Source organism: Cervus elaphus, chromosome 4 (assembly GCF_910594005.1).
Source record: "Cervus elaphus chromosome 4, mCerEla1.1, whole genome shotgun sequence".
NCBI classification, from domain to species: Eukaryota; Metazoa; Chordata; class Mammalia; order Artiodactyla; family Cervidae; genus Cervus; species Cervus elaphus.
In genome coordinates, this window is record NC_057818.1 from 18,641,156 (window position 1) to 18,656,270 (window position 15,115).

Genomic DNA, 15,115 nt, shown 5'->3' on the forward strand with positions numbered 1-15,115 from the left:
AAAGATTGTATAAAATTGGTATAATCCCTTTCCAGATGTTTGGTACAATTCACAAGTGAATCCATCTGGTGCTTTTTGTTTATTCATTAGTTAAATGTTATTAATTATTGATCCAATTTCTTTAATAGATGTAGGCCTAATGAGATTTTCTATTTCTTCTTGTGCATTGGCAGATTGTGTCCTTCAATCTGATTGAAATCTGAAATCTGTGTCGTTTCAATCTAAAATGGAGTTGGTCCATTTTATTTAGGGTACCAAATTTATGGACAGAAAGTGGTACTTAATATTCCTTTACTGTCCTTTTAATGTTCACAGGATCTATGGTGATGTCCCCATGCCATACAGTGACATGAATCAGCCATGGTGTACACGTGTCCCCCCTGTCCTGAAGCTCCCTCCCACCACCCTCCCCATTCCATCCTTCTGGGTTTGTTTGGATAGAGTCTTTCATGCATACATGCTGAGTCGCTTCAATTGTGTCTGACTCTTTGTGACCCCATGGACTTAAGCACACCAGGCTTCCCTGTCCATCACCAACTCCTGGAGCCTACTCAGACTCGTGTCCATTATGTCAGTGATGCCATCCAACCATCTCATCCTCTGTCGTCCTCTTCTCCTCCCGCCTTCAATCTTTCCCAGCATCAGGGTCTTTTCCAATGAGTTGGTTCTTCGCATCAGATGGCCAAAGTATTGGAGTTTCAGCTTCAGCCTCAGAACTTCCAATGAAATATTCAGGACTGATTCCCTTTAGGATTAACAAGTTGGATCTCCTGTAGTCCAAGGGACTCTCAAGAGTCTTCTCCAACACCACAGTTCAAAAGCATCAATTCTTTGGTGCTTAGCTTTCTTTATAGTCCAACTCTCAAATCCATACATGACTATTGGAAAAAACCATAGCTTTGACTAGATGGACTTTTGTTGGCAAAGTAATATCTCTGCTTTTTAATATGCTATCTAGGTTGGCCATAGCTTTTCTTCCAAGGAGCAAGCATCTTTTAATTTTGTGGCTGCAGTCACCATCTGCAGTGATTTTGGAACCCAAGAAAATAAAGTCTCTCACTGTTTCCATTGCTTCCCCACCTATTTGCTATGAAGTAATGGGACCAGATGCCATGATCTTAGTTTTCTGAATGTTTAGTTTTAAGCCAACTTTTTCACTCTCCTCTTTTACTTTCATCAAGAGGCTCTTTAGTTCTTCACTTTCTGCCATAAGGGTGGTGTCATCTGCATATCTGGGAGAAATGTCAATTTCTCCCAGCAATATTGATTCCAGCTTGTGCTTCATCCAGCCCGGCATTTCTCATGATGTACTCTGCATATAAGTTAAATAAGCAGGGTGACAATATATAGCCTTGATGTACTCCTTTCCTGATTTGGAACCAGTCTGTTGTTCCATGTCCAGTTCTAAGTGTTGCTTCTTGACCTGCATACAGATTCCTCAGGAGGCAGGTGAGGTGGTCTGGTATTCCCATCTCTTTAAGAATTTTCCAATTTGTTGTGATCCACATAGTCAAAAGGTTTGGCGTAGTCAATAAAGCAAAAATAAATGTTTTTCATTATTTTTTTCCTGCTTGCTTTAGGCTTAATTTGCTCTCCTTTTTCTAGTGTCTTAGGGTTTAAGCTTACAATATTTATTTTAGATCTTTCTTCTTTTCTAATATATGCATTTCAATGCTATCACTTTCCCTCCAGGAACTATTTTCTCTGTATCCTGCAAATTTTGATAAGTTGTATTTTTATTTCTATGTGGTTAATATATATATATATATTTATTTTATTTTTGGCTGCATTTTGTTGCTCATGGGATCTTAGTTCCCTGACCAGAGACTGAGCCTGGGCCCTGCAGTGAAAGCATTGAGTCCTAACCACTGGACTGCCAGGGAATTCCTTCATTTAATTAAAATATTTTAAAACTTACCATGAGATTTCTTCTTTGATCTACATGCTATTTAGAAGTGTTTTGTTTAATATTTTAAAAAATTCTCTTATATAAAAAATTGACATGGAGCAAAGTTCAAAGTTCAAAAAGGAGGATATAGTGAGAAGTCAGTTACTTTCCCATTTAGATCTACAAAGTTCCCTTGTTCTCTCTGGGAAGTGACCCTGGTATCTGGCTCTTACATATCCTTCCAGAGGTATTAGAATAAAAACCCAAATGTGGTCTCACTGAATCCAGGTATGAATTTTAGGGAGTGGGAGTCGGGGAGGAAGTCAGAGGATTGATTGATTGATATGTAGGTGTCAAACAGAATGAGGGCACTAAACAGAAAGTCTGATTCCAGACTAGGTGGATTTAACCATAGTGGTACAGCACTTGAAGCAAGAGGTTAAGAAGGAGAAAATGTAGAGAAATTGGAAATCAGATGTTGATATTGGTGAAAGGACTAATATTTCTGGCAGGCTATGGTCAATAGTGTCGCATGGAGTTGGACACGATTGAAGTGACTTCGCAGCAGCAGCAACCATATTTATTACTAAAAGTGAAAAAAAATTATTGTGCATATTTTGAAGAACATGACTTGGCTCATGGTATTACCAAATTTACTTCATCATGAGCCATGTCACTGTGGTTTTCACTCTGGAGGAGTAAAAAATTATAGAGAGGTCTTCCTGATCCCTGGTTCATTGTTGTGTTGTGTGTTAGTCACTCAGTTGTGTCTGACTCTTTGTGATCCCATGGACTGTAGCCCACAGGCTCCTCTGTCCATTACAGAAATCTAAGTCTAGAGATTGACATCAAAGCAAAGATACTATCAGTCACAGGCCCATGGACTTTCAGAGCTGGCAAGGGTCATTTTACAGGAGGTCAAGCTGAAATCCAGAGAGGGTGAAGTATTTACTAATGCATGGGATGGGCTACATTAAAGAAAAGCCATTTTTAACACCCAATGCCATGTGATGTAACCATCAACTCTCTTCCATACAATCTTGACCGCTTGAGAGCTGGGACTGATCTTGCTCATGTAGTATAGAGTAAATCCAGTATTAAGACTCAATAAATATTGAGTGAATTAATACACATATGCTAGGGAACAGATGATGAGTCTGATAGTTTGTGGACTCCAAATTCAAAGGATCCCATGGAAGCACATTTCACAGAGAAAAAAGGTGACACCATTTCCTGAGTTCAGACCTCACACACAACCAAGCCACAGCATGCATGGAGAAGATGAAGGATAGTGAGGTTGGATGATGAATCAGATAGAAAGATTATTGAGTGCAAGAAATAGAGAACTGAACTTGCTTTGGTTTGAACCATAAGGATATTTATTGACTCCTGAAATTGGAAGTTCACGTGCAAGGTGGGCTTCCCAGTTCCTTGTGGTTCTGCTGCATTTTCTCATTTACCCACAGTCTTATTTACCCTCCAGACTCTGTCTTTCCCATGGAGTGGCTTCATGTTCAGGTGGGTGTGGAGAGGCTGCTGCAGTTACCTGTCATATCTACACATGGTGATGACAAAGACCAAGAGAGGGAGCTTCTGGAAGCTCCTTCCAGAAGATGGAGGGAGGGCTATGCCAGCTTTTGTCCTTGCTTTCTCTCAGTCTTTTCTCCAAACAGCAACCAAAGCAATCCTATTAAAAGTATAAGTCAAGTCATGACATTTGCTCAAAACTCTCTGGTGTTTCCCATCTCAACCTGTAAAAGCCAGAATCCTTCTCAGATCTACAGAGCCCAACTGGATGTGCCGAGCATTATGTCTTTGCCTTCCTCTCTTACTCTTGTCTCCTTTGTCCACTCTGTTCCAGCCACACTGGTTTCCTTACTGTTCTCCCAAAACACTAAATCCATTCCCACATTAGGACAATTTGCCTGAAGTGCTATTTGCAGACTCCATTGGGATGAATCCCTCACCTCTGTCAAGCGGCCTTCCCTGAGAACCTCAATTTAAAATGCAGCCCTTGAACTCTCTCTCTCCTCTTCCCTGCTTTAGTTCCCCTTGCTTCACTCAACACTGCCAAGTATTGTGTTTATATATACATTTATATATATGTGCTCAGTCTTCATGTGTGCTGAGTTGTGTCAGACTCTTTGCAACCCCATGGGCTATAGTCCACCAGGCTCCTCTGTCCATGAGATTTTTCAGGCAAGAATACTGGAGTGCGTTGCTATTTCCTTCTCCAGGGGATCTTCCTGACCCAGGGATCAAAACTGCATCTCCTGGGTCTCCTGCATTAGCAGGCAGATTCTTTACCACTGCAGCTGCCTGGGAAACCCAATATATATGGTGTATAATTGTGTATTTTATATATATATATATACATATTTATGTATATATATAATGATTTATTTTGTTTGTTGTATATCCCTCTTCACAATGACAGTGATTTTTAAGAAAAAAAAATTCCTGAGTTTTGTATGCCCATTGCATCTACAGCAGTGCTTGGAACATAGTAGATGCATAGTTAATATTGTTGAATAAATAAAGTTCCCTGCCAAGCCTCTCCTTTTCTTTCATTGGCTCAAATTTGATGAGCTAGTCATTGCAGGGGGTTTGGGATTACTTTGAAAGCAACCAGGTTCATCTCTGGAGCTGGAGGTGGGATTAGTTTCCCACAAAGCACTTGGCTGCACGCACACCTGAACAAAAATTGTTCTGTCAGGAAGGAAAATAAGGGAAGGAGTGTTGGCTGAACATCCAAAAATGTCAGTACAGCTAGTTCTAGACCTTTCTGTGTTCTAGCCTCAAAGTGGACTCCTGTGCACTCCTCGCCTCCTGTCAAAGGGTTTTCTACTGACCCAGCAGAATTGCAAAGACCTTCCCTCTGGAATGTTGAGAAGGGATGAAGCGGGGTGGGGGGACTGTGGAGGTAAGAATAATTACTTCAGAGAAGCAATGAAAAACACCACTGACAAGCCACAAGACAATCTGCAAAATGAGAAAATCACATACACACCCCAGATTGCAAAATCAGAAGTGCTAATGGCAATGTCTGACAGGACTTCTCTTGAATGACAATCCAATTTTTCCGCTATGGCAGAGAGACCCCCTGAAAAATAGAAACTCCCCAGCCCAGACTTCTAGGTGCTGAAGTTTGTGAGTGAGGAAGTCGCAAGAAGCCCATTTCTGCCTGGAAGTATACAAGGTGCTCAACAAGGATCTCTGGTCTACAGGGCCCAAGTTGGCCTCAAGGGTCCATGAGCTCATGGCAAGCTCAAGTTCCAGCAGCAGCTAAGAACACTTTGTTCTTGCTCAGAGAGAGGATCTTAAAAAAAGCTAAGCTCAGATGGGGAGTGGCCTCATTTGGCACCTGAGAGTGTACAGGTATGTGCATTCTTTGGTTTGGTAGTAGGTTAGCCAACACCTGCTGTGTGGTAGACTTCATTCTAGGCACTGAGGATACACAGTGGTCTCTACGCAGGCAGCCAGGGTGCTCTTTAAAAAAATGAAAACCAAAGCCAGGAACACTTAGAATAACCCCCAAATTCTGTACATACCTTGCACCCACCTCACCAACCTGGATGATTGCTGTACTCTAGTCACCCTGGCAGCCTTCTTTCTGGTTCTCTCGTACTCCAAGCTTCTTCCTGCCACAGGTCTTTTGCACATGCCTGTCTTCTCCCGGAGCATTCCTCCCTATGGCATAATCATGGCTGACTTCTCCTGATTCAGATCTGACTCAATGCTGTGCTTTTGAAGACACCTTCCTTGGCTATCTAATGATGCATCATCACACACCAGAGGTGGCATTAATGTTTTCTAACCCCAGGGATGACACAATCACTGGTTAATCCAGACAGATGTTAGCCATGCACCACTGGGACAGCTGCATCTTTGCAGACTGGCTGAACACCACCAGATCATGTGCCACACATGGCCCCTATCAATGTATTTCCTTCAGAGTATCTATCACTCTCTGACATTGTCATGGTTTTCTTTTCAACTTTTTCTCCCCTCCTTTTCTTCTTCTTAATTGCATGTCTTAGCGACGTCAAGAGTTTTTCTGTTTTATTCCTTGTGCCTTATGGCATCGACAGTGCTTAGTTCAGGTCTGGCATTAAAAAAGTGCAGCATTAAAATCCAGAACTTGTGAAATGAAAGACCAAAACACCAGTCATCAGGCAGTTTACATGCTGGGAGCTGGTATTAATGGTGGCAACATTATAGAGGTATGCATACCACTGAATGGCTTTCGAATTTCAAATTATGAAATCAGAATTTCTTTGGAATTGGAAGTAACTCTAAATTGGGGGATAGAATGATGATGTAACTGTGGGTGCATGAGGCTGCAAGCTGCACAGGCTCTGGGGAGATACATCAGGAGCGAAGCCTGGATACAGTCATGGATACCTTTGAGTACAGTGATCCCACTGGACTGACAATGACCTGTGAAGACACTCACCGTCTCTGCAGTGTTGGCCCTTTTGTAAAGCCTGGTGCAAATTGGCATGAATCTGGCTCTTGATTGGTCAAATGCTTTATTTAATTATCTTACCTACCTAGAATGTAGCTCAGTTGGTAAAGAATATACCTGCAATGCAGGAGACCCTGGGTTCGATTCCTGGGTTGAGAAGATCCCCTGCAGAAGGGATAGGCTACCCACTCCAATATTCTTGGGCTTCCCTGGTGGCTCAGATGGTAAAGAATATGTCTGCAGTGTGGGAGACCTAGGTTCGACCCCTGGTTCGATGGCAACCCACTCCAGTATTCTTGCCTGGAGAATCCCCCTGGGCAGAGGAGCCTGGTGGGCTACAGTGCGTGGGGTTGCAAAGAGTAGAACATGACCAAGCAAATAAACACAGCACCTAGAATGTCTCATGTTTCTCCACAGTACCTTTGTGAGATAGGTGGGTGAAGCCAACGTCATCTTGCAAACTGAGAAATGGAAACTCAGTGAGATTGAATGACATGCCCAAGGTCACAGAGACAAAACCTAAACCTGGTCTCTCTTTTGTACCCCAGTGAAAGCTTCTGCTACTGGGGCCATGTGTTTCCTGTGGTGTGTACCCCTGTGCCCCCTGGAGCTTGCTGTGGTAAAGACTCAAGTGAGATTTCCTTCTTCACAGACTCAGTAAAGAAAGTGGACACAGCCACAGAACTTCCTGGTGGTGTATGTCAAGATAGCAGCTCTGCCAGGCTCTCTCCGCATGACCTTGGGCGGATCTCATCCCCTTGCAAGCCTCAGCTTCCTCATCTGTAAAATGAAGGGCTTAGATAATGGCCTTAAGAATCTTTCCAGCTTTGATGTAGGATTCTGTGATGTCAAAAAGAAGAGATATTGTATTATTGTGAATTGAAATATAATTATCTTTTATGCTCCACATGTAATTTTCTACTTCTCAGGCTACCTGTTATATAGTGTCAACATTGCCTCATCTATCAGATACTGTTGTAATAAAGATGCAATTTGTGGGTGCAATTTCCATTTTATTGCAATATCTGATTTACACGAGGTATTTTTAAAGCATGTCACTTGTAACGTGTGTACCTGCCAGGAGCCTGCTCTTCTGTAATGACTTTCCAGCGAGGTCAGAGAAAGTGCCCAGATTTGAGTAAACACACATGAGGTAAGTTTTCAACACTAAAGTCTCCCTCTCATGTTGGGGAGGAATGTTCCATCCGCTTAGGGGATGATGAAAACTCTCCCATATTCAGACGCAAAAGTCCCTGGCTTGGTGCACAGAGAATACTGAAACTTTTCTGACAGATGCTCTCAAATTCTGATTGGGGGAGAGAGGAGTTGTTCAGAGGTCTGTGTGCATACCAGCTCAGAGGATCTCAAAGATCAATTTGCCAATAATCGGTCAGCTGAGAATTCACTCAATGACCAGTTTGCCGTGTCCAGTTGATTATTTTGATACAAAACTTAAGGCAAATATTGGAAGGGCAGAAGCAGTATGAGAAGCAGGAATATCTAGGGAAAAACACCCTAACTTGGTGAATTTTTCTGTTTATTAGTCTTTAAAAAAAAATTCTGGGTTATTTTGCAAGTTAGCTTTTGACTAACTGACTTGTGGAAAATTGGTTTGTTTCTGAGAGGTCAGTCCAATCAGTTGGAGGTCTGCAACTTTGACCTTCTGATGCTGCAGAGGCAGATTTTAAGACCACTTAGTCCATTTATCTGAAGCCAGGGAGAGCATCCCTGAGCCAGCTCAAACCATAGAAAAGAGAGAGTGATAATAAGTCCAGTTGTATGTGATGGTTCTAATTCTTGTCTTGCACACCTTGAGTGAAAAGGACTTTGAGGAATCTTTCTCCTTAATTCTGGCAGGAATTTAGTGGCCTTTGAAGCAGAGTCAAGCAGACATGAGCTCCTGGGAAACCTGATCCTCTTACAAGCTTCTGAAGCCCTTTCAGCCAGCCCTCAAACGGCTCCCATATTATGCTGTGGGATTTTTAAAAAATGAAACTCTCATCATTGTTAGTGCAACAATGATGAAAGCACCCAGAGGCCAGGGAAGACAAGGGAAGTGAGCATATCTTTGTATAAGGCATCTGCTGACCCAGCCGCTGAGGTCCAGTTAAGCAACTTGACATGGAGAAAGGTTGCCTGAGAAGGGGGTGAACTTATGTCCCAGAGACCTAGCCACTAGTTCAGAGTCCTCCCAAAGGTCATTTAGCCGGTGAGGATTTTTTCTTGAGCCCTGTCTAGCCTGTGCAGTTTACCCTTGATAAGGACTCAATTCTGAAGCCTACAGCTCAAGTCTGCAAGGCCCAACTACTTTTTTCTCTAGTTCCAGGGCCAACACAGTGCCAGGCTAGGAGGAGAGGCTCAATAAACACTCATGAATGGATGGTGGCCTTGAAAGGCAAGCAGCCAACAGGAGGCTTACTTTCCTCCTCCTCCTACTGCCTACTTTGTCACAATTGAGGGCTTTCTCAGACCAGGTGCAAATTACAGGGAATGACAGAAGGGGATTTATCATTCCTGAAATGTAGCCTATTTCTGGGTGGTGGAGTTGTCCTTCATGCTTTTGAAAATGCCATTCTCTTAGCCAGGAATGCCCATTCCTTCTTTTCCATTAACTTGTTTGAACTTCTCATTCAATACCCAGCTCAGATGTCACTTTCTTGGGAACACTTTCCCAGTTCTACCAGGCGTGGATTACTTGTACCTATAACTGGGCACATTATCTCTCCACTATAAAATCTTCAAAGACAGTTACTTCATTCTTATTCTCATTTATTCACTCACTTGTTTAGAAACAGCATAGTATAATGTTTAAGAGCATAAGCAATGGATTTAGAGACTATATGGATTTAAAGGCTAGCTGTGACATTTATTGGTTATATAATTTACAGTGAGTGACTTATCCTCTTTAAATCCTATTTCTCATATGTAAGAAAGAACACAGTGGTACTATTCATCTTCTAGGGTGCATATATTATTTCTTGGGTACTTATTACATGCTGATAATAGTAATTATTATGATTATTTATTCAACAAATATTTATTGTACAAATACTGGGTGCCTGATATTCTTCTAGGTGCCACCCCAAGATCTAACCAGATGTATAGTACAGAGTTTGGGCTCAGCTAATGTTCACTGAATGAACAAAAGACTGAACAAGTCATTTATATTTAGTTTTTAAATCTGTGTATTAGTTGGGCAGGCTGGATAACGGTATGTAATAAATACCACCACCATCCCAAATCTTAGTAGCTTAGTTGAACGAATTGTTCCTTTTATGCATTCACTGTGGGCTGGCTGAAATGATCTGTTCATCAGGGGTCAGAGAACCAGGCTGACCATGGCCATCTCAACAGATGCTTCTGTGATCTCTATAGCAGAAGGAAGAGAATGATGGACTCTCTCTGAAAGGTTCCACTTGAAAGCAGCACACATCATCTCTGCTCACATTGTCTTGGCGAGAGCAAGTAACAAGGCCCTGCATAACTTTAAAGGGCAGAAAGAATTGCAGTTGCAGTCCTACCCTTTGCCCCAAAGGAGAAGAATCAGAATATTTGTGAATATCCTTCATGACTATCATAGGCTGGAAGCCGACAGTACAGTCTTCTTACTAACACACAGCCATCTTTGGCTTACCCCAGTTCAAGGTCAGGATCAGTAGTTACCCCCAGGCTTCTGGTTTAGAATTACATTTTCAAATTAGGTCTTTTTTTCTCTCTTCTCACTTCCCCATTCAATTATATGTTAAGCAGATGGGTGATCCTGTCAGCTTTAAAACAACAGAGAAAAAAACACAAATGTATGTAAAACATCCCACCATCCAATTAAATTTCTCTGCCACTCCAAGATTTGGGCTGTGATGCTGATTTACACTTAAAAAAAAAGTAAAAGCAGAAGCTCAAATTCAAGAAACTTGCAGCATGTTTTCATGTTGTTCTCCATGGCTGACGTGTAAATGAAAAGAATGTTTTTATTTCCCCCATGTCAAACACCTTTATTTCTGTTGCTTGATGGCTTGGAACAGGATTCTGTTTCAAGACAATTAAAAGCAGCTTCTAAATGCAAACCCAGTGAAGCAGGCCAATGGGAAGATGTACATGGAGGGTTAAGTGGGACAAATCTTAATCAAGTAGTTATGGATCTTTGAAGAACCTTGGACAAGCCTCTGGGCTCAGCCTGAGACTCCAAAAGTAACTCCTCTGGACTTGGCCTGAGGCTCCAAAAGACCTTCATCACAACCCTACAGATCCCCCCATCCCTGCCCAGATCAAATGAGGGTGCACTCGCTGTCCATTTTTGTGTAACAACATCTCCTGAGAGTCAGGAATCCAGGAGTGGCTTAATTGGCTTGTCCTGGCTAAGGATCTCTCATGCGACTGTGGTCAAGTTGTCTGTTGGGGCTGCCCTCATCTGATCCTGGACTGGGCTGGAGGATTTTCCCATGCGTGTGGTTGTTGAATGACCCCAGTTGTTAGCCAGAGGCTTCAGTTCCATGCTGGGTGCTCCTTTCCACAGAACCATTAATGATGTGTTTGCTGGCATCCTCAAGTGATCTGATAGATAGATATCTATATAAACCCATCAAGATGGAGTCATGTGCTCAGTTGAAGTCCTGTCTGACTCTTTGCGACCCCATGGACTGTAGCCTGCCAGGCTCCTCTGTCCATAGGATTCTCCAGGCAAGAATACTGGAGTGGGTAGCTGTTCCCTTCTCCAGTGAATCTTCCCAACCCAGGGATCAAACCTGTGTCTCCTATGTTGACTGACAGATTCTTTACCACTGAGTCACCAGGGAAGTTCAATATAGAGTCATAGTCATCACCTACTTTTGGAAAAGACATATATCGCTTTTCCTATGTTCTGTTGGCCACATAGACCGACTCAGGTATAGTTTAGGGAGAGAACACACAAGGATGTGAATATCAGGAGGTGGGGATCATTAGGAGTTAATTTGGAAGCTGGTTACCATATGAGGGATGCCCGTGCACGCACACACCTACGCACACACTCACGCACACACACAGGCACATATTTAATCAGTAAATAAGAGAGCAAACTTCATCTACTATGGCCAAGACCTGGGCTAGGTAATGTTCATAGATTATCTCAGTCCTCACAATAACTCTGTAAGGTAAGTGGTCTTATGATGCTTATCTTCTTGATGAGCATGACGAACCTGAATTTCAAAGAGGTAAAGTAGCTAAATGTTGTCTGGTGGGAGGTGGCAGAGCCAAGGCACAAAATGAAGTCTGTCTGATGCAAACACTTCCTGGCGCCATGTGACTACTGGGTAAGGTGAGGATTGCACAGCGTGGTCTTGACAGGGGTCTCTGAAATTAGCCCACCTGGCCTCATCTCTAGATACTGCTACTCACCAAGTATGTAGCCGCAAGCTAGTTACCTGACCTCTCTTAGCCTCTACATTCTCATCTGTAAGATGGGGATGCATTTAATGACACCCACTGCATTCAGCTGTGTGGAGATCAGGTCAGGTAACAGCTGTGCCCCACCAGCTCTGAGGTGAGTATTCGGTACGTGCTGGGGGTCATGGTTATGAGCCCTGGGCTCTGCCCCCCAAACTAGATTAAATCCTTTCCCTCATTTTACCTCAGTTTTCCCGAGAAGTGAAGGCCTTACATTATATGTCCCAGGTCACTTCCAATTCACAGTTCATGAAAATTTTTTAACATAGTATTTATCTGAATATTGGAGTGGTGCTAAGAAGTGTGAAGCTAAAATATTCTCTAATTATGGTATACTGAACAGTTGAGGTTTTCTTGACTTTAGCTGGAATTTAATGAAAATGGATGTAACTTTCTCTTTGATACTCTGTATTCAAAGTGTCAAAAGATGGCCTTGAGGTGGAGGGGAAAGCATGTCAGGCTGAGGACTCTGCTCCCAGAGGACTTTGACTCTGATGGCTGTGTGACCTCAGATAAAGCTCTTGACCGCTCTGTTCTTATGCATGTTCTTTATTCCAGATGAGGACAAAACCCCTGCTTTGCTTTATGATCAAATGAATTTGGGTCACACAATAAAAATGAAGCACATTTTCAGTAATGAAACTCCTAAGGGGACGCTGAATCCAAGAGGCTTTGGAGGATGGTTCCTTGTGTCCTTCTGGGGCCTGTGAGCACACAGGGGCAGGAGGGCCAGGCCAATTACCTTCTAGAGAAAAATAGCAGTTTGGAAATTCTGAGGACCTTTTAACACATCTTTTTCTAAAGGATTTCTCAAGGCAGAGGTATAGAGGTGTCTATGGCAGTGACAAAAGAACCTTACACTGTTTTTAACCTCTGGGGGCAGAAATGCTGGCTGTCTTGGATGGACTGAATTTTATCTACTCAGTAGAGAAAAAAACCAAGGGGAAGCAGGAGAAGGGGAGGGAAGGAAAATGAAGTGCGTGCATGTGTGTGTGTGTGTGTGTGTGTGTGTGTGTGTGTTGTGTGCATGTGTGTGTTTTCCCTCCCCTTGTCCATTCCTGCAGGTCAGGCTGTTTGGAATCAGCTCTTACGCTGGCCACTTTGACCACTCTGCCTGCACGGACGTTGCAGGTGCTGTCTCCAACCTGTGACTCTAGGCTGTTTCTGCTCCTGCTGCTATCCGGTTAGCACTTTGTTATCCATACCAACACCATGGGTATAGAATTATGATCCATGATGGATGAGAGACACTTGATCTAGTCCCTCTGTACCCTGTACTAACAAGCCAATCTGGTCCCTGTTCCTACAGAGGGACTGAGTTCCCAGCCATCTCCTCCCACCCCTAATCTCAGAGTATAGTACCCTCATGGCTTCAAGGCCCCCACCCCATCCTCTTGCGCCTGAGTGTTTCCATCCACTTCTGATCTTATCTAGGGAGATGTTTACTTTGATTTTTAGTGGGTCCATGCCACACTTACGTATATATTTTAATCCCTTTCCTATCATTGTTCTAAATGGGCTTCCCTGGTGGCTCAGTAGTAAAGAATCCACCTGCAATGCAGGAGACGGAATAGATGCAGGTTCAATCCCTGAGTCAGGAAGATCCCCTGGAGAAGGAAATGGCATCCCACTCCAGCATTCTTGCTGGGAAAATGCCATGGACAGAGGAGCCTGGTGGGCTACAGTCCACAGGGTCACCAAGAGTCAGACACAACTGAATACACACATGCATCATTTCTCTTTATTTCTCTGTTTGGTTCAGAGGGTAGTTTGATGAGTTAAACACAGCAAGCACTGTCTTAACTAGATATACAATTTCATGCCATTTTAAAATTCCTCTCACAGATTTAAAAAAATTATTTAGTTTATATTAATTGGAAGATAATTACTTTATAATATTGTGATGGTTTTTGCCATACATCAATGTGAATCAGCCACAGGGTGCACATGTGTCCCCTGATCCTGAAGCCCTCTCCCGCCCCCTCCCCACCCCATCCCTCTGGGTTGTCCCAGAGCACCAGCTTTGAGTGCCCAGCTTCATGCACTGAACTTGCACTGGTCATCTATTTCACATATGGTAATATACTTTTCAATGTTATTCTCTCAGATCGTCCTACCCTCGCCTTCCCCCACCTAGCCTAAAAGTCTGTTGTTTACATCTGTGTCTCTTTTGCTGCCTTAAATATAGGATCGTCGTTACTGTCTTTCTAAATTCCATATATATGTGTTAATGTACTGTATTGGTGTTTTTCTTTCTGGCTTACTTCACTCTGTATAAGAGGCTCCAGTTTCATCCACCTCACTAGAACTGAGTCAAATGCATTCTTTTTTTATAGCTGAGTAATATTCCAATGTGTATATGTACTACAACTTCCTTATCCATTAGTCTGCCCATGGACATCTAGGTTTCTTCCATGTCCTAGCCATTGCAAACAGTGTTGCAATGAACATTGGGTACATGTGTGTCTTTCAGTTCTGGTTTCCTTGATGTGTGTGTATACCAGCGGGATTGCTGGGTCATATAGCAGTTCTATTTCCAGTTTTTATTGAGGTATCATCTCACAATGGTCAGAATGGCCACCATCAAAAGTCTACAAACAATAAATGCTGGAGAGGGTGTGGAGAAAAGGGAACCCTCTTATACTCTTGGTGGGAATGCAAACTAGTACAGCCATTATGGAGAACACTGTGGAGATTCCTCTCACAAATTTTTAACTAAAAATTTTTACTAAGATAATTGTAGATTCCCAACAATTGTAAATAGTACAGAGGAACTCTGTGCACCCTTTATCCGGTTTCTCCCAATGAAAAGCATTTTCCAAAACTATAGTACAATGTCAGCCAGGATACTGAATCTCTTGCGATTTCTGAGAGAATTTTTAAAATGTGCTCTCAGGAAGGTGAGGGGGACACGGTGCATGCTCCCAACCCTTGGGCTCTGCTGTCACTGTTCTTATGGAGTAAAGAGATGGTGCAGATGTGACTCAGCTCTGCCCCAGGGTCCTGAGTGGCCTCCCTGGGACTCAGTTTCCTCCTCTGTAAAATGAGAGGGTGGGATGGGAAGCTCTCCAGAGTTTCTTCTATTTCTACCACTGTGTGATTTTACACATGGCTTGGGACAGTCCTGGGGCCACACTGAATTTCCTCCATGGACTCTTTCCCACCTCCTCGGGCCCTGTGATTGGGTGTCACAGACACCTGCTCCTGGGATCTAGTGCTGTGTGTGTGATTGGCTTTCCAGGTCTAAGGAGACCTTTCCATTCCATCTGTGGATGGTCCAGGCCAGACCCACGAGCATGCATCGTGGGACGTTTGTTGGGGCAATGGGGGTGCTGAGG